The sequence below is a fragment of the Sus scrofa genome, chromosome 14 (assembly GCF_054392235.1).
Source record: "Sus scrofa isolate SSC_HxYL_T2T_F1_AM1 chromosome 14, Sscrofa_HxYL_maternal_Yorkshire_Landrace_v2.0, whole genome shotgun sequence".
Classification (NCBI taxonomy): domain Eukaryota; kingdom Metazoa; phylum Chordata; class Mammalia; order Artiodactyla; family Suidae; genus Sus; species Sus scrofa.
The window spans coordinates 89,625,392-89,651,917 of NC_139396.1; the positions used below are offsets into that span (position 1 = coordinate 89,625,392).

The 26,526-nt window shown below is 41.6% G+C and overlaps 1 long non-coding RNA gene across 7 annotated transcripts in view; it reads left to right on the plus strand.

Annotated features, from left to right (window-relative positions):
• The window catches only part of LOC102165048 (uncharacterized), a 1,242,341-nt gene that overhangs the window by 920,936 nt on the left and 294,879 nt on the right, over positions 1-26,526 (plus strand). For all 7 annotated transcript variants that reach the window (XR_014827977.1, XR_014827983.1, XR_014827978.1 and 4 more), the window contains 2 exons: positions 2,629-2,682; positions 19,604-19,679. This is a non-coding gene — a long non-coding RNA (uncharacterized LOC102165048). The remainder of the gene's footprint in view (positions 1-2,628; positions 2,683-19,603; positions 19,680-26,526) is intronic.

The window sequence follows — 26,526 nt, forward strand, 5'->3', positions numbered from 1 at the left end:
GTTTTAAAGAAGGGGAAGAAGAAATAACTAGGAAATATAGGATGATTGTGTTATGATAGATGGCAGGCAGTTTACCCAAATTCGCTTCCTCTTAACAGAATTGCTTTGAAATGATATACAGGGGATACTTCTATAAGAACAGTGGATAATAAGGAGGAATGCTAGCAATGGAACAGTAACCTGTGAGATATTTCTGAAAGGTAGAAAATAGAATGGTCATCTAGATGGACAGAGGAAACCAGATGAACGTACAACCCAAAATATAAATAGAAGGTAAGATTAATTGGAGGTAGGAAAAATTGGGAAATGGCCACAGAACCAGAGTGGGGTCAGGAAAGGTTAATCAGGTGCCGCCTTCTAGAGATCTTGAAGTAAGTTCAGTATGAGCAGATTTTTTTTTTTTTTCACTGTGCCCCTGGCATATGGAAGTTCCTGGGGCCATGGATCAAACTAGCACCACAGCAGTGATGATGTTGGATCCTTAACCCGATAAGCTACCAGTGAACTCCTGAGCAGACCTTTTGAGTGTAAACACAAGAGCTATGGAATGGCCATCTTCCACCTATTGTAGGAAAAATCTATTTGGAGAAAGAGAAGAATGACATAAGACATGGTAAGCGACTCTTACTCCCTTCAGCTTTCAGGTTTGTGGTAGTGGACTGAAGCACTTGTCATTGGCTTCTTTGAGACAGCACAATAGCCTATTATTACCTCCTGTTTCCACTTGAAATAAGTTTAAATTGTTCTTCATTACTTGCATCCAAATCTTAGCTGATAGAATTAGTACCATGAATTCTATGCAAAGGTTGAGTGAGTGTTTTTCAAGGGAGTGGATGCCAATGATAGTTTTTGTATTTTTTTGTTTGTTTGTTTTTGAAGGGGCTTGTTGAGAGATGGAAGGCATCTCTTTCCTCATATTGTATTGGAAGATGTTAGAAACTAAGGAGACCTTGAAAGCAATTCATTTAACTCATAAGTTAAATTAATATTGTCTGGCTGCATTGGAAAGCAGAACCCCACTGGAAAGCACTCTATAACCTCTTAATTAATATTGGCTCATTGACTAATAGGCTGAAGTGAGTTCCACTTCCATAGACCATAACCTCAATCAGTCCCTTGAAAAAAGTGTCTATCTGGCTTAATGTATTGCTGTTTATTATATTGCTCCTTGAAATCGACAACAGGTTCAGTATTCCCTTTCCAGTTCTTAAATTGGCTCTATCTTCTGCATACATCTGGTTTCTTTCTTTCCCCACATATCATTAAAATATCTAGTAACTTCCAGTATTTGAGCATTTGGAATATTTGAGTCCAAAGTACATTCTTCAGACAGCCTCATTCACCCTGCAATAGCACAAAATTTCTTTTTCAGACTATGTGTTATAGTTTTTCATTCGGAAATTATGATCCTGTAGCTAAATTCACCATCATACAGGGCAGAACAATTTTACCCTCTACCGAGCTCTGATTTATTACTTCAGTTTTTGGAGAGAACTGGGGTCACTAGTTAATGCTGGTTTTAAAACGTCTTTCAGTGCCATGACTCTTGGATAGCCCTGGTGCAGGCAAAATCATCAGCGAGGTGTACATGTTAATTTTCATAGTCCCTTTCTTACTGCCACCTCCCTCCTCTTTTTCTATTTTCCACCTCCCAGCTTCCTTAACATGTGTTCAGAGAGCATCCCACCTGCCCAGGATACTCCACCCTGGAGACCTGCTCTCTATCCATTGCCTTTTACTCCACAGACAGTCAGCCCTCAACCTTTGACAAAACATTTCTGTTTCATGTCAAAAATGCATATTCACTTTTAGATATTAGTGACTGAAAATATCTTAGAACATTATGCTGCTAGAAGACCAACATACTTTTAATAAGGATCTTTAGAGGGTTAAAGGAATGACTTGTGATGGGAATTTCAGGTCTGATGACAGGATGGTCGGTGGATAAAGCAATGGATTTGTCTTTGGTTCTATGACCTTCTCTTTCCTTGTGAACTGACCTGTCTCCCAAATGTCTGTGCCGTGTCCTGGGACTGAACTCTGGCTGCTGGACAGGGTTGGGGCTCACCTGCTCCCTTGGTTATGCTAATTATACCTGCTGGGCGGTTGAGTCCAGCTGGTCCAATCAGATTCTCTCTCCAGAAATTAGAACGGGGATCAAGAGCGATTTGCAGCTTTATTATGTGAATTTGAAGGTGGAAAGGCAGTCGTGTTTGTCAAGTGACTGATGAGATAAGAAAGCCAGTCTGAAGAGAAATGATGCAATGCCTGAGCGGAATAAAGGTAGCTTGGTGGCCTGATGGGTATACTTGAACCTCAGGCTTTCCTGGGTGCAACCTCCCCTTTGGCCAGTGTAATCTACTTAAAAACTAAGGAGTGGTTAGGACAGAAGTCCTTAACTCAGGATTGTCCCTCATCTTCCTGATTCTAACCATAGGAGTTGGTGATGACTCCATGTCTGGAAATACTGTGTGGGGTGAATAATTTAAAGAAAAATTCCATTTGTATTAGTCAAAACTATAATGGCTTATAATTGCTTATGAGAAAAAGAGAACAGTGTTGGTTGATAATGTTGAGTGTCTAAGCTGGGGACTAAGATGGTGTCCTGAGACATGTTTTATGTTGCAGGTAAAACAAAGTAAATACCCAGTGTGGAGAGAAGAGTTTCTCAGCTGGCCAGTGGTAAGTGAGTTACAGATGTGATAGCAATAGAGCCCTTCAGTCCCTGGGTGGGTTTGGGAGCTCCCTTTTTGGCTCTGAGTAGCTTAGTCTTTCCTGGTTTGCCATGCAAACAATTAACTTTTTTTTTTTTTTCAAAATGTGTATTATGATATGGAGAAGGTTGGGAAGTTCTGACCCAGAGTAATCATTAGTATTTATTGAGTATTAGTCATGCCCTTTGCATTATCTTTTTAAAATTTCACAAGAGCTTTATGAGATGAATTCCTTTATTACTCCTATTTCACAGATAAGAGGAACAAGGGGTCTATAGGTCAAGTAATTTGCCCACATCACACACCTGATAGACTTATGGAGCTGGGACACAAGCTCAGGTAGTATGGCTGTAGATTCCAGATGCCATGCTCTGAGCTGCAGCTCTGTCTGCCTCCCACCTGAGAAAATCAGCCTCTTGGGAGAAAACAAACCCCACATGGGATGTTACTAATTGCTTTGCTCACTATATCTTCTCAAGACAACTGACATACTACCTGGAGGTAGTAATGAAATGAAAGATGGTGTACAAGCATCAGGTGATGAAAAAGAAAAAGCAACATCTTTCCTCATCTATGGCAAGATGATTGCCTTGCTTCTACCTCTGTTAAATAGGCCACTGATAGTCCAAGCTGGACTTGCTGGTGCCAGGAGGGGCAACAAGAGTAGTACTTACTCTTGTTACCATTGGCAGATGACAGTCTCATCAGTTGTTGATTATCTTTTTTATTAGTGATCCTCAGTAGTAAACTAGCCATATTCCCTACAAAGGAAATAGGACTGGTGAAAGAGCCCTTTTATAACTTTGAAGCTGCTTGCACTGGCCACATCCTCTGTGGGTTCCTTTACCTTTACATGAGCCAGGAACAGGGAGAAGAAAACCCCTCTCCTCTTCTGCCGTCTCTCTTCTTTCTCTTTCTTCTTCTTCTTCCTCTTTCTTTACAGGGTCATTTCCTGAAGAAAAATAAAATACTGTTTATAATTGGTTTGTCCTTAGGGCAAAACTCTCACAGAGATAATATATAGTCACCTTATTTAGGATTTAAATTTTTTTTTTTTTTTTTGCTTTCCAGGGCCACATTTGTGGCATATGAAGGTGCACAGGCTAGGGGGCCAATTGGAGCTGTAGCTGCTGGCCTACACCACAGCCACAGCAACACAGGATCCAAGCCGCATCTGCAACCTACACCACAGCTCACAACAATGTGGATCCTTAAACCCTCTGAGCAAGGCCAGGGATTGAACCCACAACCTCATGGTTCCTAGTCGGATTCGTTTCCACTGAGCTATGATGGGAACTCCAATTTTTTTTTTTTTTTTTAATCTTTTCAGGACTGTACCTGCAGCATATGGAAGTTCCCAGGCTAGCTGTCAAATTGGAGCTACAGCTGCTGGCCTGTGTCACAGCCACAGCAACTTGGGATCCAAGCAGCATCTGTGACCTATACTGCAGCTTGTGGCAATGTGGGATTTTTAACCCACTGATTGAGGCCAGGGATGGAATACATATCCTCATGGACACTATGTCAGGTTCTTAACCTGCTGAGCCACAATGGGAACTCCCAGGATTTTTACGTTTTAAACCTATTAAATTATCTCCTTGTTTGCTTAATCTCACCTCATTCTTCTGTTTCTTGCTACCAAAGATTTCTAACTAATAGTTTTCAGGAAAAATAATGTGGAGCTGGGTGTTGCATAGGGGAAACTTTCTCTCCCTTAGTTTAGTTGGTTCATCAGGTGAAGGGCTGTTGGATATAGTCTTGGAAAATGGGTAGGAAGACATTTCTCTCAGTCCTGGATCAAAATAAAGCCACAGAGATGAGGGAGGGGTGCCATCTTTGACATAAGGTTTGACATTGTATTTTCTACTTTATTTTCCCTTGGTGCACAGTGGGAGCATGATTGATCCATGAAAGCTTTTCCACCTCTGGTTTTCTTGCCTTTCTGCTCCTCTTTCAGAAAACAGTTGTTACAAAAGAAGCAAACTAGCTGCAGCCTCTTCAAAATAGACTAATGACATTTTCATAGCAAGTGATTGTGGGAGGAAGTGCGGGGATGTTGAGCTGGCTGAAATCCAGAGGTTTTTAAAGAACCAGAGAAAGGTCATTCACCTCTTAAAAAGTGACAGTTGTGAAAACAAACCAATTTTAGAATTTGTCATCTTGTGTTAACAGTGTACCCTTTTGTAGTTACTGATATCTGTCAGAGTTAATGCTAGCAGTAAAGAGCTCAACTGCAGGCTTTGCTGAGTAGATGGAAGCCTTGAATTTGAGGCTTGTGTATGTTTGCTCCTTGCCTTGCTGGAGGTGGATATCATGGAAAGAACTTTGGCTAAGAATCATGACCCCTTGTTGGTCTGGCTCTGACACTGTAGCTTCTTGACAGTGCAATTCATGAATCTCTCTGCTTCTCAGTCTCATCATCTGTAACATGAGTGCATTGGACAAGGTTATCTAAGATCCTTTCTAGCTTGAAAATCCTGTGATTCTAAGTCCCAGATAAATGCCTTGAATCACTATAGTCTCTGAACTAATGTTATGTTTTTTTTTCCCCTAGTTTTTCTCGAGCAAATAATTGGCTCATTAAAAGTCCTTGCCTACTGTTTGTGAAGGACAGTTTGCCAGTGGCATTTTGGAAGAAAAGGTCCTGTGTAGCAGCATTTCTTCTCAGTCTTCCTTGATTGGCAGTGAGGAAGGCCCTGGCTGTAGCCAGACCCACATCTTTGCATCTTGCCTTTTAGGCCAGTGTCCTTGTAACCTGGGAACCTCTGAGCCAGCTACAGAGAGGGGCTTCTTTTTGTGCATCTGTGCCTGGATATTGGCCTTAAAATGATATGTTGTTCCTCAGGATGATTACTGTTAGAATCACACGTTCTTGAAAGCAGCAAAGAAACTGAGACACAGTAGAATATGTGATGGTCAGTTTTATGTGTCACCTTGGCTAGGCTACAGTCCCCAGTTATTTAATCAAACACTTTAGATATGATTAATGTTCATAATTAATTGGCTTGAAGTTAACGAAATTATCCTGGATAATCTGGGTGAGCCTAATCCAGTCAGTTCAAAGTCCTTAAATGCTAACCTGAGATTTCCCTGGAGAAGAGATTTCTCCCATGGGCTACAGCTTCAGCCTGCCTGAGAGTTCCAGCTTGCCTTTCTTGATGGCCTGCCCTATAGTTTAGACTTGCCTAGCCTGGCCCCACAATCTTAGAAGTCATCTCCTTGCAAGGAGTTTTTCAGTACCTATCTGCAACTGGTTCTGTTTCTCTGGTAGAATCTAAATTGAGACAGACCCAAGCCTATCCTGCATTTGATAGAGAAAGAAACTGGAGTTTAATCCCCAGGGTTCATTAATGGGAAAGCCAGATGTCTTGATTCCTAGGCTTATGAACTTCTTCCAGCACCACATTTCAGTTGCTTAGGATTCATTTCTTTAGACGCAAGGGCATAGGCATAACACACAAAGGTCTTGTGTCTCCTAACTCCATGCATCTAAAGCTATCCACTGTGGCTTAGTTGCTATGTTCAATAACCAAATGAGGAAGTTTGTCCTTGTGTTCACATGAATCCCAAGGTAAGAACTCATGCAGCTTCTAGTATCTGATGACCTCTTCCATGTTCTCTTTGTTTTGTTTTTTTTTTTTTGTTTTTTGGTCTTTTGTCTTTCTAGGGCCATACCCGTGGCACATGGAGGTTCCCAGGTTAGAGGTCCAGTCGGAGCTGTAGCTGCCAGCCTGCACCACAGCAACAGCAATGCCAGATCCTTAACCCACTGAGCAAGGGAAGCCAGGGATCGAACCCAAGTTCTCATGGATACTAGTCAGGTTCGTTAATCACTGAGCCATGACGGGAGCTCCTCTTTAGTATATTTTTAATAAATTGGCAAGTGTGCACATCTTGTCTCCTAACTGGGTTAGAAGTTTTTGAACAAAAGGGTGCATGAAAAATTTTGTTTTAGCGCAGTGTTGTGATAACACATTAACACAGTGTTATGAGTATCATGATAATTCTCAGTAAGCAGTGAGCAGCTGATGGGAAGAGCAGTGAAGCCTCCCTGATGACAAACTCCTCCCCTGGGGAGCAGTGTAGTAGAGGGATTGAGAGCATGCACTGCTGCCCTCCCTCCCATCAGAGAGACAGTTGCTTTGCTCCTGTCAAAGCAACTGTTGCTCAGTTATGTTGACTTGGAGTGAAGTCACCTAAATGCTCTTGTGAACTGGAGATTGCCACTTGCCATCTGCCTCTACAAGGATGGAATCATAAGCCACTTCAGCTGCTGACCCTCAACACCCCCTGAAAGGAGCTCAGGTTGGAGGTCAGGAGTGAGGCACTCTCTGCTCTGGGAAAACTCTCAGAGCAGGTCTTCAGATAGATATTTTCAGGAGATTTTGTGAGCCCAATTCTTACGTTTCCTTATATCTAGAAAAGCATAATGTTTTTTCCTTGTGGCTAGCAGTAACCTTCATGGGACTAGCAGCAAGCTTCTGCATACTGAACTTCCCCCCATCTCTTTGGAGCAGTTTTTTTATAGCTGTCTGAAATGCTGCTTTCTGGACCATAGTCCTCATTTTGCCCCAAATAAAGGTTAACTCTCAACTTTTAGGTTAAGCATATATGTATATTTGTCTTTTAGGGCTGCACCTGCAGCATGTGGAAGTTCCCAGTCTAGGGGTCGAATCAGAGCTACAGCTGCCAGCCTACACCACAGCCACAGCAATGCAGCATCCGGGCTGCATCTGCAACCTGCACCATGACTCTCCTGATACCAGATCCTTAACCCACTGAACAGGGCCAGGGATTTTTTTAGTTTTGTTACTGCTGAGCCATGACAGTAACTCCAAGCATATTTTTTTAACCTGATACTCTAAGCCTCAGGTCCTCATCTCTATCACGAGAAAAATCATAGTTATCATGGGCATAAAATTAGGTAATCTATGTAAGGCATCTGGCACAAAAAAGTCTCATAAATACCAGCACTATTATTATTATTCCTTTTGTTCCTCTGGTAAAGTCCCTGGTTATTGTAGTGATCATTCAGGTTGAGAGGGGCCTGGGTTATCTCAGGGCAGTGAGGAGGGCAGCAGAGGGGTTTGTGGTTGAGGCTGAATTCAGACCTGAGGACAGTTCATTGGGTCCTAACAGTCCTCAGTCCTCCTCTGTAAAACTGCTCCTGGGGAAAGAGGGTGCAGCTGGTCTCTGAGCCTCTCACATAGCCCAGAGGGGCTACAATTACTGATACAGGTTTCTCAGGGCATTTTAGCAGCAGGAAGCAAACCTTGTGTATTTTCAGGAGCAGTAAGTAAACAGTGCATTCCCCTGCAGGATAATTAGAAAACCAACGAGTCTGTACAGTGAAATAAAGTAGGAAGCCAGTTGTTTGTAATATGCTCAGAACAGCCACTTGATGGGCGTCCCCTGAAGGGCTCTGGAGGTGTGTGTGTGGGGTGGGGGGCACTGCAGGTGCAACAGCTTCCCCTTTTTGCAAAAAAAAAGAGGTGGCCTTCAGACTAAAGGAACTTCCCAGCCCTGGTTCCTTCTGCCAGTGCTGCTCAGAGTCAGCTCTCTGCCCAATTAGGCAGCCTCTGCGGAGATGCTTTCATCAAGCCTTGTTAAGAGGGAAAATAACAGAATGTTCTCACTGCTTTCACATGTACTTTGAAGCTTGCATTTATCTGCCGGAAAGAAATGTTTGTCTTTCCCCTGAGCTGGTAGGTGAGCCCTGGAATTAACAGGTGATGTTTCTCCAAATACTGCTCAGTTCAACACTATCATTCCCTTTCATTGCTAGGAATTAATGGCCAGGAAAATGAAGACTCTTTGTAGGGTACTTGGGCATGAAGATAAAGTGGGGTGTTTGGTAAGAAAATTCTCAGATCCCATCCAGAGTTTAAAGACTCAGGGCTTTGCTGGCTGACTCCCCAACCCCCATTCAACTCACTGAGAACTGGTGACAGAGTTGGAAAACTACTGCATAAATGCGGCTTTCGTTATGTAACTCTCTCTCTCAAAACCCATAAAGGCTTTCCACTTCTTACCATATATTACTGAATTCCTTTGCCTGAATTTCAAGATTCCTCATAGTCTGGCCTCCTGCTACCTGGTCGATGATTACTAGTGGAGTGATGAATGAGATAATCAATGAAACACACTTAAGGACAATATCTGGCCTATGATGGAAAATAATTGTTTTATTAATATTATTTTTTATTTGCAACAGCTATTGCTTTTGTCTGCTGAGCATCCACCCACTATCCTCCTCCTTCTAGTATCCCTACCTTAAGGAAGAATCTCCTTCCTTTTCCCAGCATCAAGTATTATGGGGGAACTGGCCAGTCATACTGCCACATCTCTTGTCTGAAGATGGACATGTGACTTAAACTGGTTAAAGAAAAATCCTTTCCTGACATTTTTTCAAATAGGAGCTGGAGGCGAAGCTCCTTTTTTTTTTTTTTTCCCTTTGGATATAAAGTTGGTAGGATATAAGCCTAGAGCTATTGTTTGTGGCCATATTTTTACCTTACAGACAAAGAAAAGCCAAAAACTAGGAAAAAAATAAAACTCCCAAAGGTGTGTGTGTATGTGTCTGTGTCAGTCAGAGAGATATGAAAAGAGAAGGAAATATTAAAATCCCCAATTCTGACAGTTCCTATGTCTGGTTCCTACTCATAAATTTCTTTGGATTGGATATGTGAAGCTATAATTGTTCCCTTTTGTGTTTTACTGATTTGAGGTGGCTTTTAATCTCCTGCTGGCCATTTGAGATATAAGGATAAATGAAGCATAACACTTTCTCTGAAGGAATTCCTTTTTATGGAGAAGGCAGAAGCATAAATATCATAAGCAGTCACAATTTTGGTAACAAAAGTGAGTCTGGACAATGAGTTGTACCATGAAAGCCACTCTCCTAACCTGGTCACCACCTCTGGACTCCTAGTTCTAGTTTGTGATGGTTCTGGAGTTGTCTCATACCTGAGCATGTGACTATAAGGAATATTAACTAGCATTTATTTTATTTTATCCCTCTGCCACCTGGAACTCCCTATGGCATAAGACATTTTAGAAAATGATGAAGACTCTGCAGATAATGCAGGGGTTTTCCTTCTGGAAGTGAGAATAGCCAGTAAGGATAGCTGACCCTCAAAAGAAGTTTTGTAGTAGAGTTTCTTAACTTAAAGTCCATAGATCCCAGGAGACATCCACAGATAAGATTCTGTAATGTCGTATGTAATTTCTAGGTCCCATGATTTTTTTTGGAGCTGTGGGGAGAGTCTACACCTTTTATAAAAACCTCAGAAGGGTCCCCAAGCCAAAAAATAGCATGCTTATGTAGAAGAACTCCCAAAATGCATTGAAGTGACTATGGGGAAGAATGCAAAAAGAATCTTAAAGGCTGCCTTTGAGATCTGGAGCATATGGAGAATTCTTCCTGCTAAGTCTGAAGAATAGTGACAATCTAATTAGCCCAGAGTCACAAAGACATGGAGTTTCTTCAAAAGGAGCATCCCAGGACATTCAGCCAAAGACCTGTTCCAGTTTCAAGGGATGGAGGAAGATCATCCCTAGATTTCCACTCAGATGAGTAATGGGATTAGAGTACCTTAGATGACATGGAGTGACCCCCTGATTGACACATGACTTCAGCGCTTCATTGTTCCTTTAATGTACTATGTAATTGTCCCCTATTATTAGTCAGGCTTTCTATCTTTATTCTGCTTAAATTTCTATACTATTTAAAAAGGCATGGTCATGCTCCCACCCCTGAAACTCCTTATTCCCTTGTCCAGCTTTATTCATCTTATAGCATGTATATTTATTTTCTGTCTCCCTCAGCAGAATGTGAGCTCTGTAAGAAAATGATCTGTGGTAGACTTGTTCATAGATTGCTCCAGCACTGAGAAGGGTTCCAGGCACAGAGTATCTATTGAAGGAATGAATACATGAAAGAATGTCTTCCTTTGTTCTTCCACCTATCTAAGTATCAATCTCTCTGTTTATTGTAAAGACAGAATAACATGAAAGTTTAAAGCACAGGCCGTAGTATTTACATAGTTCAGTCTGAATTCAAGCTTTGTCCTGAAATGTATCTTTCTTGATAACAGTTACAATGATAAATGAGATGAAGAAAGCTTGCCTTCTTGAGAGGCATGAAAACCATGCCCACTAGCCTCTTCCACCCATTACTAAAGATAGGGTGGGTCTTTTATGGGTTGAGAATGGACCTGAAGTTCTACTCTGAGCTTTGCTACACACTTGCTGAGAAATGTAGACCAAATTACTTGGCTTCTCAAGCCTCGGTTTCTTCATCTTTCAAACAGTACCTCCTTCATTACCTCTGTGAGATAACGTGTTAAGGTACTTAGCGCAGTATCTAAAATAAGAGTTAGTGCCAAGTAAATGTTAGTAGTTATTGGTCTGTGCACACTAAATACTCAGTAAGTGAACTGCTACTATGGAGCCTTTTTTAACCACTCCAGCACCATTCTGTGCTCTCTTATGGTATTTAGGATTTGTCTTCTCCACACTGTGGCTGGATTGATCAATGTGTGTATGTGTCTGAGTGTATTTTCTCAAACTGATTAAATTCCCTGAAAGCTTGTACTTTTGATCTTCCAGAGGGCACAGTCACTCACTAAGCGCTTAGTTCTCTTAGGTCTTGGCAACTTATTGGAATGGGGAGTCCTATCCTCCTTGATCCCTTAGGATTTTTCTATGTGCCTTATTCTGTTGACTTTAAAGAAAAAGCTGTCTCTTTAAATGCACACTTTCTCCTCTTTACCACTCAGAGGAGGCCTCTGTGCACAGAGGGACCTCCAGATAAGCCAAATGCCTCTTTGCTTGCTAATACCTTACATGACAAAGTATCTCATTCGCCAATCTCTTTCGTCTTGATTCAGGGCCTGGCTAAAATGGCTGTAGAGACAATAGCTTGTCTCTTTGATCTTTTCAGAAGGAGGAATTTCATTACAACCTTTCCTGAAATTTCACCTCTTTCTTTATTGATTTTTCCATCTGTAAAATGGGAATTGGAGTTCCCTAAGGTCTTAGCGGGTTAAGGACGTGTGTTGTCATTGCTGTGGCACAGGTTGCTGCTGTGGTGTGGGTTTGATCCCAGGCCTGGGAACTTTTGCATGCCATGTATGTGGCAAAAAAAAAGAAAAAGGAAAAAAAACGGGGGGGATCATAAAGATCCCAGGTAAGTTTGTAAGAAGACTGTGGCTATTTCTACCAGTCACTCTGGCCATGGCATCCTGTGAGACAGCCCAGCTTTCAGTGTTAGCAACTTGGAGCATTGTTGCCTGTCTATTTTAGTGCTTTACCTTCACTTCTAGTTTAGTCACTTTGAAATATGTCAGTGATTGAAGATTTCTAGGTGGAAATCCCACAAGGGTCTCAGGCCCAGGACCTACCCACCCCCCACTTCAAGCCTTTGAGAAAATGACTTCTTTGGCTCTCAGCTCTCTCTAACCTCTCAATTAAGTCATGTCCCCTATTACATGTGGCCACAGTGCCTTTTATTTTCCCTTCCTAGTCCTCATCAGAGTTTGGAAATGGTCATTGATTGGTGTGATTATCTGGTTACAGTCTGCTTTCTTCATTACTCCGAGAGCTTGACCAGCTCCGGGTTGATTTTGCTTAGTGGTGTCTGGTACACGCCAGTCACTCACCAAAGTTTTGTTCATTAGCAAATCAGTGCTCTTTGTTGGTGAGGAGGTAGAGAAGGGCCCAGTTTTTTTGAAACCAGGAAAGGCCTGGTGGTTTTACTCCATAGGTCCTTGGAAGACTTGTCTTCTCATTTATAATCAGGGAGACAGGCTGGCAGTTAACTGTGGAATGCAACTGGTCTGAAACTCAGGGAAACAACATCTTGCTAATACATGTCTGTAAGCTCTTGGTGATGCTTAAGTCCCTGCATTAAACCTCATAAGTAGTGTCTGATGAGAAGGGTAGTGATTTGGATCAAAATAGGAAAGGAGTCAGGGGGCAGCTTCTAGAATGTGAGGAAATTACATGGCTCTTCCTTTAGGTCTGCCATGTCTAGACAGGCTGCAGTGCAGACCATCGCTGCACAGAACAGTTTCACTCTTGGACAGTCACAAGTACCTGTGGTGTCCAGAGGAAACACGCCTCTCTTTTTCTCATTGACTTCCTTTTGGTCCTTTTAAATTATACCTCAGAAGGGTGTCTGGTGGTCTCATCTCACTTATCTCCCTTCTTTCTTCTTTTCTTAAATACTTCCTATTACTGTATACTTTCTATTCCTCAGCCGCTACTGAGTGGGTCTAGTTTTTTACTTGAGGTTCTGGGTATGTTTCTTCACTTGATTTTAGAGGACCCATTCTCCATTCTCCCATTCTCTCATCAGTGCTGCTGTATGTAGTTCCTTCAGATTCTTCGGGGTGGAACAGCCTCCACACAAAAGAGCCTTTTTTTTTTTGTTGCTAATTTTGACCCCTTTCCTAACATTTTGCTGAAATATTCCACAAACAAAGTCTGTGTCTCTTTACCTACAGATGGAGGCTATGTACTTGGAATAGTGTTTCCCAGGTTTCATGTTATGGAATACCAGTTTTAGGAAGTATTTACTTATTTATTCATCAACACATAATTAATTAATATTTACCATATGCTGGGTTCTTTGATAAGCCTTGTGGGTAAAAGGGTGAAAAAACAACAGCAATCATGGGCCCCTCCTCTCATGGAACTCACCATTTAATAATCAATTATGTGTGAAATTTTCATATATGTTTCATACATGAAAAGTGCTATGAGAGCATGTAGTCAAGGATTGGGGTTGGCAGCTTTTTTTGATAAGGAGCCAGACAGTATATCAGGGCCACATGGTCCTTAATCTAAAGATGAAATTCTGTCCAGTTGCAGTATGAAAGCAATCACAGACAACATGTAAACAAATGAGCATGGCTGTCCAGTGCCACTTTAGGGATACTGAAACTTGAATCTCATGGCCACACCCGCAGCATATGGAAGTTCCAGGCCAGGGATTGAACCCAGACATAGCTCTAGTGCTGGATCCCCCAACCCACTGTGCTGGTGGGGGATCAAACCTGTGCCTCTGAAGTGACCCTAGCTGCTGCAGTTGGATTCTTAACTTACTGTACCACAGTGGGAACTCTGGACTCTCATGTAATTTTTACATGTAACAAAATATTATTCTTCATTTGATATTTTTTAACCACTTAAAAATGTAAAAACTATTCTTAGCTTATGGGCCACACAAAACAGGCCATGGACCGCATTTGGCCTGGGGCGAAAAGAGTTTGCTAAATCTACCTCAAGGGGTTGGGGAAGCCTTTCCTGAAAGGAGAGCTGTTTAATCTGAAATCTGAATAGGATAACTGAGTAAGATGGGGAAAGCATTGATGTTGTTAATGGTGGTAGAAGCTAGTGGGCTAGAACCACATCAGTACGTCAGTGATGTTGCAAATAAAAGGGACTCTACTGTGATGTAAAGGAAATATCCATACTTTAAAAATTCTGAGAATTTCTAGCAGTAAAAGAAATCTATTTAATTTTGCTTAAACCAATGCTTCCCAAATCTATTTGCCCATAAAGCTCTTCTTGGGGTGAATACCTATTCACATGTACAAACACATTTTTGGAAATGCTAGTCTGGGAAGTCCTTGGCTGTACAGGAACTCCAGAATACACTGAATACTTTTACAACAAGAAATTCATCCATGCAAATAACTCTAGAGTCAATGTAGTACTTTCGTGTGGGTATTTCTGAAAATTTGTGTCTCTTTACTGAGGGATCTTTTAGGCTAGGATTTGACATAACTGTTTTTGCAGAGTTTAAGTGTCAGCTTTCCTGGGGGGCAATGGGTTGGCCTGTATGGCTCCCAGGGGTCCCTGTCTGCCATTTAATGATGGCATTATAACTGCAAGAGAATTTAATGTATTTTACCAAATGCTCAGCAGGGAAAACAATAACAGTAGATATTTAGCTGGTGATGGCATACAGTTCCTCTGGAGAGCTGTGAGAACCTATTGATTCTCACTTCATAAAATGCTTATTTGAAAACTCTAATATCTGTAAGAGTTTGCCAAGTGCTATTCCCTTAATGTGGTTTCCCCCAGAGCACCCAAGTGAAAAGTGGACAAATTTGTCCTCCATCTCTATGCCCCCAAATATCGAGAGACATTTAGAGTTGATTAGATTAGATATTTGGATAGTAGGTTGATTTTTTTTCACCATTTCTCCAGTTATCTTGGCTACATGTGTCTTCTCCTTAAATGTGCACATGAATTGTCTGCTGTTGTTTTCTGAACTCAGGACAATGCCCTCCATCTAATTCTTTAAAAAATTATCTTCCTTATTATAGTCAGAGAAAATTTCAATAAGCATTTTCTTTTTTTTTTTTTTTGTCTTTTGTTGTTGTTGTTATTGTTGTTGTTGTTGTTGTTGCTGTTTCATGGGCCGCTCCCTCGGCATATGGAGGTTCCCAGGCTAGGGGTTGAATCGGAGCTGTAGCCACCGGCCTACGCCAGAGCCACAGCAACGCGGGATCCGAGCCGCGTCTGCAACCTACACCATAGCTCACGGCAACGCCGGATCGTTAACCCACTGAGCAAGGGCAGGGACCGAACCCGCAACCTCATGGTTCCTAGTCGGATTCGTTAACCACTGCGCCACGACGGGAACTCCTCAATAAGCATTTTCTGATTGGCATTTGTCAAACTGTTCACCTCTTGGTCTAGAGATTGCTTTCCTGTGGCAGCTACAGGGCAGGTTGGGATAAGTCTTGGGTATTGTCTTGTTTAGAAAGCCAGTAAACACCATACAATGGAAAGCTCAAGGGAAATATCCATGACAACAACCAAGTAACAGAATTTATTCTCTTTTTGGCCTTAGTCTCTTATTTCTCTCTGTGTCTTTTTAATCGCCACCCCTCAGCCTTGGATCAAAAGAAGAGCAAAAATAAATATAGGTAAATTGGAGTCTCTGCTCCTTTGTGCAGTGCTGTTGCTGAGGTAAATAAATGATTTGGGTGACTCTGTAGCACTTTTCCATTACACTGTAGAGGAGGCAGGATTCATCATATATCAGAGTAATTTGCTCTGAATAGTGTCTTTATCTCATTTCCTCCAGTTGAATTTAAATCCTCAGTGGCCATCTGTGTACATCTTGCTTAAAGCCGTAGGACATTAAAGCTGAAGGGGACTTATAGATTATTAGGCTGGGCCTTCTTGTTTTCCAGAGAGGAAACTGAAGTACTGAGGTACCAGGAGAGCCAAGGATAACTCCCATTTCCCTGCTCCTACTGTGGGGTTCTTTCTGGTCCAGCTTCTGTTAGATACCCAGCACCTGCAATTCTTCTGAAATATTGCTCATGTCCTCTTTGGATTTAATGTAGACAATGACCCTACAAGACTTAATTTTTAGAAATAAGATGGTCTGCGTCCCAACTGAACAAAACAATGTTATTCTTCCCCTCATATGGAAGGAGAGATGTGCTGATTTTTATGGAAAGCAGAAATAGGACATCCCATTTGACTAAGTGGAGAGAAGAGTGTTGGAGTGGGAAGATTTTACAATTGCCAGATATATAGAGTCTCATAAACAAACTGAGCTCAGGTAATAAACTGCTTTTTCTTTCTCTGTATATATAGCTGGAGGGAAAGGTAAACAGTGAGGGATTTATGTGGACTGGTTACTGAAGTTTCTTTACAAGCTTGTTTACAGGGCATCTGTGTAAGGTATGGCACAGCAGGTAGGGCTAAGTCAGTTGCAAAGGAGCAGCTTAGTTTAAGCTCTTTAAAAAAATAATTGAGAGGAGGGTGAAGCACTTAATTTTTATGAGCTTTCACTCACTGAGTCAGCTTTAGTTTGAGGGAATTGGTGCCCATTTATCACAAAGCACTTGTGAGCGTACTCTGTACATGGCACTGTGTCAGAGACTTGGGGCATGGGTAAAACAAGCCCATGTATCCAGATGGCTTAAATTAATTGGTGACTATTGAACATAGACTTGTTCATAGTATTACCAGAAAAACTACAAGATACCCAGATAAACAACAATTTTTTTTTAATTATTATAAGCATGTCCCAAATATTGCATGGTACATACTGGAGGTCCTGGATTATTATTTCTAAAACCTGGCAATTTTATTGATGGATGGAGGCTCAAAGATTTTTGATAAGATTAAAACTGGAATAGATATTTGAGATAGTTTAATCCCTTTATTTTAGATGAAGAGAATTTAGGCTTAGAGAAGATAAGTGAGTTGTCCTGGTTCACGTAGCTGGAAAGTGGCTGAATTTGGCCTTCTATTTCCTAATTCTTAGTTTAAGGTAGCACACTAATTTAAGTAGTAGAATGAGCATCATTGACTGGTTATATTCAAGAAAGCTTCAGAAAGGAGGTGAGACTTGAGCTGAGTTTTGAATGAAGAGAGAATGCTTTGGGGAAGGTATTCTGATGGGAAAGGGCAAATATGAGCAAAAGTAGGAATAAATTTTACTTTAGTGAAGGGATGGAAAAGATGTCACTGTGGGATATAGATCAGTCATTGGACCAATGGATTCACATGGGGGAATAAATGCAAGCAGAAAATATTGAAGAAGTGGATTAGATAGGAGTTAGATTTTATCTGACCTTGGCCACAAGTTTAAGGATTTGGACATTATTTGAATGCTATAAGGAGGGGATGCTAAAGGTTTTATAAGTAAGCTCTATGTCAATAACCAAAACAGTTTTGAAATAAAGAAAATTTTTAAGAATTTAAATACCAATTTTTAAAAAGTCTCTAGGGTTAATTTACCATTCAGAGAGCTAGAATAATCACTCACAAATTTTTTCATTTCTCCTGGGGGAGGAAGAACAGGAACATCCCAATTCTCTTTACAAAAAAGAGCTAATATGGAGTTCCCATCATGCCTTAGAGGAACTGAATCTGATTAGCATCCATGAGGACACAGGTTAGATCCCTGGCCTTGCTCAGTGGGTTAAGGATCCAGTCGTGAGCTGTGGTGTAGGTCACAGACACGGCTTGGATCCGACATTGCTTTGGCTATCATGTAGACTGGCCACTACAGCTTGGATTTGACCCATAGCCTGGGAACCTCCATATGCCACGGGTGCAGCCCTAAAAAGGCAAAAAGAAGAAAAGAAAAAAGAAAAGAAAAAAAGAGCTAATAGTGAGGCATGATGGGAATTTCCCACTATGATTACAATAGTTCTGATGGGAGAGGCTGAAATCAAGAACTTTTGCCCATAATGTGTGTGTACCAACTGGAGTAACTACTTGAAGTTTCCAAAGCAGCATAATCCCAGGGACAGATATAAATCCTTGTCAAGAAGAAATTATCTGAGTCCAGGATCAAAGGAATATCTCAATGATGGCTCTGATGAATGAGTGTGATCCTATCTGAAATTCTTAGAGTAAAGGTAAGAGAGATTGGTGGGGAGAGATTGGAGTTAATGGACAGGGTTTGGCAGGTCCTTTGGCAGGAGCCATACAAAACACCAGTGACACTTGGATAAGTCTGATCGATTTGGTAGCCAGGCAACAGGTCTTTTGCACTTGTAGCTAGGAGCTCATCAGACTTGGAAGAGTAGGAGAATCCTCTGTACAATGGCAGACCAACATAATTTCTGATTCATTCCTAAATAATCTGAGGCTTGTCAACCTTTAGGACTAACATGAGGAGGAGACTGACCTAAGGGAAGAGAAGAAGCCCCTTCTTTACCCTACTCTCAAATGTCTCCCCAAGACTGGTAAAGAGATGCAAATTATTTTTATTGAGATAAGCACTAATTATTTTATCAATGTTAAATGATTTGACAAAGGGAAATATGTCCAGGAGATGTGGCTAAGGAGAATAAGTTTTCATGAAAGCTATACAGAGAATTTTCTTGTTTGCTTGGTTAGAGAGCAGAGGGCTGGATATCTGGCAGTTGGGCAGAGAGGGTGCCATTGGGGGATCACTGAGGATTGAGTGTGTCCCCAGATGTTTGGATAACTCTAGAATGATCTAGGCTATGTATATTCAACATTTTGTTGAATGTGCAGGTGTCCATTTTTGACATTACGCATGGTCCTTTTAGATCACATGAAGTTTGATTTGCAAATATGTCTTTTGCCAAACTTGTATGTGTGGTTGCCACCTTAATGAACAACCTGACAGTAATGTTTATTATTAAATTTGTATGTTTTTTCCAAGTGTTTTATTAATTTCTGGGTGTAGTTAAGATCTGTCCCCCACTTCCCACCATTGCCTACAATTTGTTATAATAAATTTGTCGGTTGATTTTTTAATCTCCCCCCCCAAAAAAAAACCCTACCTCTGATGATGTCACATTTGCCCATTGTGAACACTGTTTCCCATCATCATCATATGATGCTCAAAGTGCATCACTTCTGTGCACTTCTGTGGAACCTGTGCTCTGAGGTTAAAGTTCGTGTGCTGTGGAAGAGTCCTAAATGGGGTGGGGAAGTCAGGGTCCCTATTGGGAATCCAGGATGTGAAAGGGTTCAGGTACAACTTGTGCTATAGATGCCTCTTAGTATAGGATCTGACATTAAGGGATAAACATAAGCAACCTCATTGCTAGGGAACATCCCAAACTGAACTCCTGAGAGTCGGCATCTGCACATAATTACTTAGGGCACATATTTCTTTTATGGGTCCTCACTTAGTAAAGCATTTACATTTACATTCACAGCTCATTAGGTTGCTTGTGAATTTGATTTGAACATTTTAAGTGGGATTGTTTTTAATCTTTGGAGGCACCATAAACTCACAGTCACGCTCAACTGCCACAGACTATTGAAAGGAAAACCATATCACTGGTTTGTTTGCTTCCTAGGAGGAGTTTTCTGAACTGACCATGAATATTCTAAAGGGTTTTTTTTTTTTCTTTTTCTTTCAGAACCCAAGACTTATGAAGTTACTGTGATCAAAAATAAAGTCATTTGAACTCTGATAGAGAAAAGATACATTTAAACGTGAGTTTTGAATTGTTATAAAAATCATAAAATAACAGATCTTTCAACCAGATGTTTAATTTTAAAATAGCAAAAATTGCAGACTTTCCAGAGATTGTCAATGGTTTGAAAAACCAATTCAGTCTCTTCCCTTGGGCTTTCACACTGCCTGGTAATGAGTGCTGTTGGTCTTTAGCAAGACAGTCGCTACCAGCAGTACATTTGGAAATGCACCATATAGTGAAATTTTTTTTTTAATGAAAAACAGATAACGTTTTGAAATTTATTCATGGTGCCAGGTGTTCCTTAGCTGTGCACTTTGGGGCTTGAGTTAAGTGTTTGCATTTTTCCTTTTTCATGGGAAAACTATAAAATGAGAGATTTGCTGTTGTGCTATGCTTGATGAAGGCAGTTACTCCTTGAGTGTCTGAAGCCATGTTTGATTTCAAATTCAAATGTAATCTCAAGGAGACCTTTCCTTGCCTTGATACTTTAGTGTGTGTCTTGGTAGCATGGGCTATACATGGAGCAGGTGCAAACTGCTGTCTGATTTTCAAGGGATAGTAAAAAATACCAGTTGATCCTTTGCAGTTTTGGAATTAATTTGTTGGTTTGATTATTCTCTGCTCGGATAATCATATGGTGGGAAGGAGGGCATGCTGGGACAAATGCTCTACAAAGCAGTGTTTTGGAGCAGTTTTTACTAAGGCAACTCACTCATAGGATGGTTATTAAGAAAATGAGAAAAAGGCATTGGCAAAATAGTGTAAACACAAGGCTCTGTCTGCTTTATGCTTTATGAATCATCAGTGGTCTGACCAGGAGACACTGAGAGAAGTGGTAAAAGGTAGAAGCTCTTGTTCTGTCCTCTTTCCCTGCTTGGTCCTCAGTGCAGCGCTACCCTCTGTCCAGACCTGCCCTGTGGAGCAGTCCTCAGCTGCATTCTTGCCTGTTATTGCTCTCACACCCTCCTTCTTGTTCTGGGTCTGGTTTCTTTGGCTCCCAGATCTGCACACACTCCTCTGACAATTGTAATTTTTCGCCCTTTCTACAACTCTAGCTAACTTTCCCCATCAGCCTTAGTGGTTTCCTCCCCATAGGACTAGTCTTCCTCTGGAAGACTGAAAGTGTCCCCAAGACTTTGGAGCTTCCCAGAATTCAGTCTAGAGATTTTCACCCATTTATTGCAGGTTATTTTTTCCCCCAGCACTGCAGCTACTTCAGTGAGGGATTGCTATGGTCTGAATGTTTGTGTTCTCCCACCCTGCTCCTATCCATGTATTGAAATCCTAATCTTCAAAAATGATAATACTAGGAGGTGAGGCCTTTGGAAGGCGATTAGGTCTCAAGGGTGGAATGGACTTAGAGGTCTATAAAAGAGCCTCCAGAAAGACCTCTATCCCTTTCTACCTTATGAGGACACAGCAAGAAGGTCCTGGATCTAAACAAGGGAGATGGCATTCACCAGAAAGTGAGCATGCTGGCAACTTGATCTTGGGCTTCCCAGCTTCTAGACCTGTGAGAAATAAATTTCTGTTGTTTATAAGCTACCCAGTCTGTGGCATTTTGTTATAGCAAGCTGAACAGACTGAGACATTTTCTAGAACATCTGGAAAGTGCTAGTCACCACTTTTAGTTCATTTAGACTCTGAATTGTAGAAATTAACCATGTGGGGCATGTGAAGGAACAAGTGAGTTTAGCTGTGGCAAATGGTGGACCTTAAAACCATGCATTACACCACTACTCCAAGAAGTGCGGTTCCCAAGACTCATATGTGAATGGAACCCCCTGGAGTTGTGTTTTGTGGCAGTCCTGAGTCTTGGCAGGTGAATTTTTTTAAATGTCCTATCTAATGGATTCTAAACACTTTGAGGACAGCCCCGTGTTCCCTATAATGCCTGCATAAAGCATATGTTTATTATGAATTGGTTGAAAGAATGGACTTGGATATGCTCTGGATGGGAAAGTACAGTAAACCAACCAGAAGGCAAGAGAAGAGGGAAGGTCGGCTTTGTTTATTGTCTTTTCACACAACATTTGGTAGTGGAAGAACGAGATTCAAATGATGACTCTTATTTCCTAGCTGTGTGCCCTGAGTCTCAATTTCTTTATCTCTCACATGTGCATAACAACTGAGCTTTCAGAGGTGGTTGCAAGACTCAGATGGCATGATAACTGTGTAGTGGTCCCCTACTGAGGGTATTTTCCTAGCTCAAAAATGACCCGCTTGACTACTGGCCCCAACTCCCCATCCTGAGGAATGGGCCTCTGGCTGTCATGTTTGATTAATGGGACCCAACATATACTTGAAGATAAGGAACTGGATCAACAGTAGGCACTTGACCCAAGATGGACCATGCAGAATCTCTGCCTTTGGGGAATTTTGAAGCAGGGCCTGAAAGAGTATGAGAGTGTAATTTGGGAACTCAGGGTTTAAGAAAAACAACTGTTTTCTCAAATTAATAATGGAGTAGCAGAATATGTTGGTCTTCTAAGAAATAAGGAAAATACAGATGTGCAAAAAGAATCAGAGAGTGAAAATCATGCACAGATATTCTCTGGGTTCCAGAAACCCTGCTGCATCTTTGCCCTTAGGCCATCTGAAACATTCTTGTATCCTTATAATAAACTCCTATTTTATGCCTCAGCCAACTCAGGTTAGGTTTTATTTCCTTCAATCAAAGCATTAAGGGGTTTTGTGATGCATTTTCTAATAATTTTTCCCATAGGTTTAAGTGTAGCCCAAGTGTTCCTCTACCTCACAGGAGAAGATCTCTGTATTTTAAAATTAATAAGGAATAGTGGTCTTTTTCTAACAGTTTTGATCAGAAGCCCAGAATTTCTAGCTATGCCACACTGTCTTTTCTTATTCTCTCTAGAGGTAACAAGCATCCCAAACTCAGCCTCGGTCTCCATGGTGACCAGGAGTCCCCTATAATATCTGCCTGGTGAGGGCCACACAGCATCAGCGGCCACAGACGTGTGCAGTATGCTGAATTAATGTTGTGGGGAAGCATGAGGAAAGAAACCAGGCCACAGAGGTGCCTTTTTATGCAATTAATGACTTTGATTTCTGCCTACCTTTTTGTCGGTGCAGCAGAGCAAGGTGCAGAAAAGCCGCTACAGAAAATTAGCTATAATTTAGGTAATATCTCACATACCCTGTCAGTCACTTGATTATGTGATTGAAAGGAACATTTCATTTGGAGATTTGCAATTTTCTGGTGCTATTGGCATTACACAATTACGTTTCCTGTCATTTATCACATTGTGGAAAACCAAGACAAATTCGCTTCTCCTTACATTTATCATATTACTGGGAAATACAGCGATAGATTCAACCAATTGCTTTACACCAGATGATGCCTCTTGTTAGCTGGGGACATTCAGCAGTTTTTCGAAGATCTCTCTTGAACAGATTCTGCACCAAGAGGATTTTTCCCCTGGTTACTTTGAAATTGAGATTTTCCCCTTAACTACAGCACTGCCTTCTAAAAGGAGGAGCTGAAGCTATCTGCCTTTTCCAGCAGGTGCACCAAGCGAACTGAGAATGACAATGCTGCAGAGGGACTCCCTTCTTCTTGAGAAACTGAGAGCAGTGGGACCAAGAGGGGGCATTTAGGCATGTTGGTTAAGGATGTTAAAAAGGTTTAAGTACAGATTTGCTGTAGTCATATTTAAAACTACTCAAATAATTTAGCTTTTAAGCAAAGAAAACATTTAATTTACGAAGCAGGTAAAGAGCCTATGGGGCCTTGCACGAATGAAATTTTCTGCAGGCAGTTAGGTACTCTGCAGCTCATGGACTGACCTAGATTTTCCTTTACTCTATAAAGATGCTATTAAAAATAATTCAGTTTCTGCCCCTTGGTTTAATAGGGTCTTTTGAGTAGTTTGGATGTACCTGGTGCCTGCATCAGAAGCTTGTGCTTGACAAAAATATGTATTCTCCCAAGCTCCAGCCGAAGCTTGTAGAATCATACTATCTGGGGCCGGAAAAACCTATGTTTTAAACAAGGGCTAGAAGTGATTTTGTTAGGGAGCCCTAAACCAGTCATTTATATCCCTGGATGCTCATCAGAATAAGCCAGGGAGGCTTTGAAACTTCTGATGTCCTGGCTGCACCCTACATAGATTAAGTCAGAATCTTTGGAAGTAGCTATCAGGTAGCAGATAGTTTTAATATTCTCCAGGTGATTCCAATATGCAGCCATGCTGGGGAACGCCTACAGTGAATTGTGTTAAAGTCATTATTAAGAAGTAAGACACCTGAATTCCAGTCCACACAGTAGCACACCAAGACAGATCTGGGCCCCTGTGACTGCCGGGGGACCTGATTTGGAGGCTGGCAGGACCATGACATCTCCGGTGCCATCTGTGGTCTGAGGACAGCTAGTTCAGTCTGTTGGGAGATGGGGCTGGTCAGGATCAAGTTTCTGGGAACTGGAGTAGAAGCCAAGACTATGATTGTCAGTGGTGGGGTGAGGAGGAATACAGCTCCACGACCATGTAGCTGCTGCCTTCCTCGGGTCATCTGGGTTTAGGAATACAGATGGATTGCACACTGCCTCTGTCAGTGGGCCCAGGGCCCCTCCACTACTTACAGACTCTGTTCTCTGTAGCCTAAGACTGAGGGCCTTTGAGCCTTCTGACTGCAGGGAATCAGTGTCTCCAACTAGGCTGAGCTGGGGATGAGTCAAAATGAATAGCTGCTGCTGTGTGCCACCCTAAATCTGAGAATCCTTTCGTGGTCACCCTGGTGCACCCCTTAGCCCCAGAGCAGTGGCACAGAGTCCAAAGACCTGATATCTGATAGACCTGCCTGATATTTACATAGACGTCTGGTTGGTTGACATTGGACAAGCAGTTATTCCCTCTGAGCCTCACAGTTTCTGTCTATTAATGGAATTGGCCTTGGGTTGGGAGGCAAATGAGTCCCTAAAATGCTTCTGATTGATATTAAATGAAAAATAAGACTCTCTTTTTCATTGTCCTCACTGCCTTTAGGCATTTCATTGTCTTTTTCAGTGTCCTCACTGCTATATTAAAGTGTGGTTTAAATGTGAACCGTTTATTCAATATTGTGCATTTCTGTGGCTCCTTTATTCCCCCTTTAATCTGCACCCAGACATCCTATCTATGCTTCCAGGCTGAGGTCTCGGTTAATGACAAATTAACGTCTTGGGATAAACACATAATTGTTGGGATTCCCCCAGACTGGACTGGTCACTGATCAGTTGTTTGCCTTTTCATTCACTGGGTAAACTTGTATCAGAGTGTTACTATGTCTCAATTACTGTGCTAGATTTGAGCTTGTGTGTGCAGAGGTGTGTGAAATGTACTCTTGCCATCAAATAGCTTGAAATAGGTATGGTGTGTATGTTGGAGGAATAAGCAGAATCTGAAAAATTGTCCTTTCAGATAATTGTTTGGAATGAACCCTACAGAGTAACAGCAAACGTTGTACTTTTCCAAGTGTTCTCATATACATGAGCTCATTTAATTACTGAATACATCCAAGGGGGAGCATCACTTACCCATAGGGGAACTCAAGGCTCACATAAATAAAGCGCATAGCTCCAGGTTTCATTGTTAGTGAGTGGCAGAGTCAGGACTCACACTCAGGACTCCTAACTTCAGGTCTGATGAATTTGCAACAGCTTCAGGGCTTAGCTGTCAAGCACAACCACCTCCACACACACACAGACAAAACCCCTTCAGGGTTATTGATGTGAATGTTTAGTGGGTGATCATTACTGAGGGTTGAATGGAGAAAGTTCTTAGCAAGACATTGTATATGTCTTTCTAGCTAGCATTCCAAGAGGGATCTTTCCAGAACTGAGGATAACAGATCTGGGTTTCTATTCCACAAAGAGGTGGCATCTTGGTGGCATCAGCTGGGTCCAGCCAGGGCTCAGTCTGGCCATCTAACAAGTGTTGAGGGAGTCAAGGTCCACAGCAACAGATCTTGGAACTATTGCCAGAGGTGAAATATGAACTTCCTCTCTCTGAAGTATGTTGCCTACCAGTGAGATAAAAGTAATTGCTTGTCTTTACTAATTGAATCCTGAACTCTAAAGTAGAGGTTCTGGAGTTCCCGTCGTGGCGCGGTGGTTAACGAATCTGACTGGGAACCATGAGGTTGCGGGTTCGGTCCCTGCCCTTGCTCAGTGGGTTAACGATCCGGCGTTGCCGTGAGCTATGGTGTAGGTTGCAGACGCGGCTCGGATCCCGCGTTGCTGTGGCTCTGGTGTGGGCCGGTGGCTACAGCTCCGATTCGACCCCTAGCCTGGGAACCTCCATATGCCACGGGAGCGGCCCAAAGAAATGGCAAAAAGACAAAAATAATAATAATAATAATAATAAAGTAGAGGTTCTGACTTAGGTTAACATGACATGGGCCAATTTAAAATTTTAACTTAGAGAAAAAAATGGCAACGGACCTCAGTGCTTGGAATGCAGCAGGCTAAGTTCCTCAGGGGGAGCCGGTTTTCACAACTTTGTGGGCACTGGCTTCCTGAAGAACTGTCTTCAGCATGCCTTACTTGTAAACTTGATAATGCAAAAGGATTCCTTTATTGTAAGGCAGGAAATTATTTCACCTAATTTTATACTGTGGGCTTTCCTTACCCTGAATTTCCCATGCTTAGTTTTACAGCTTGTTTAAAACATTTATTACATTTTAATTTACTGACTTTATGTAAAAGTAATAATATCTAACATCTATAGATTGTGTTAGGCATGGCTCTTTAAAAAGTATATTAATTGATTTCAATCTTTAGAGTCGCCCTGTGAGATAGGCATTATTTTCCCCATTCAGCAGCTGAGTTAACTGAGTCACAGAGAGATTAAGTAATTTGCCTAAAG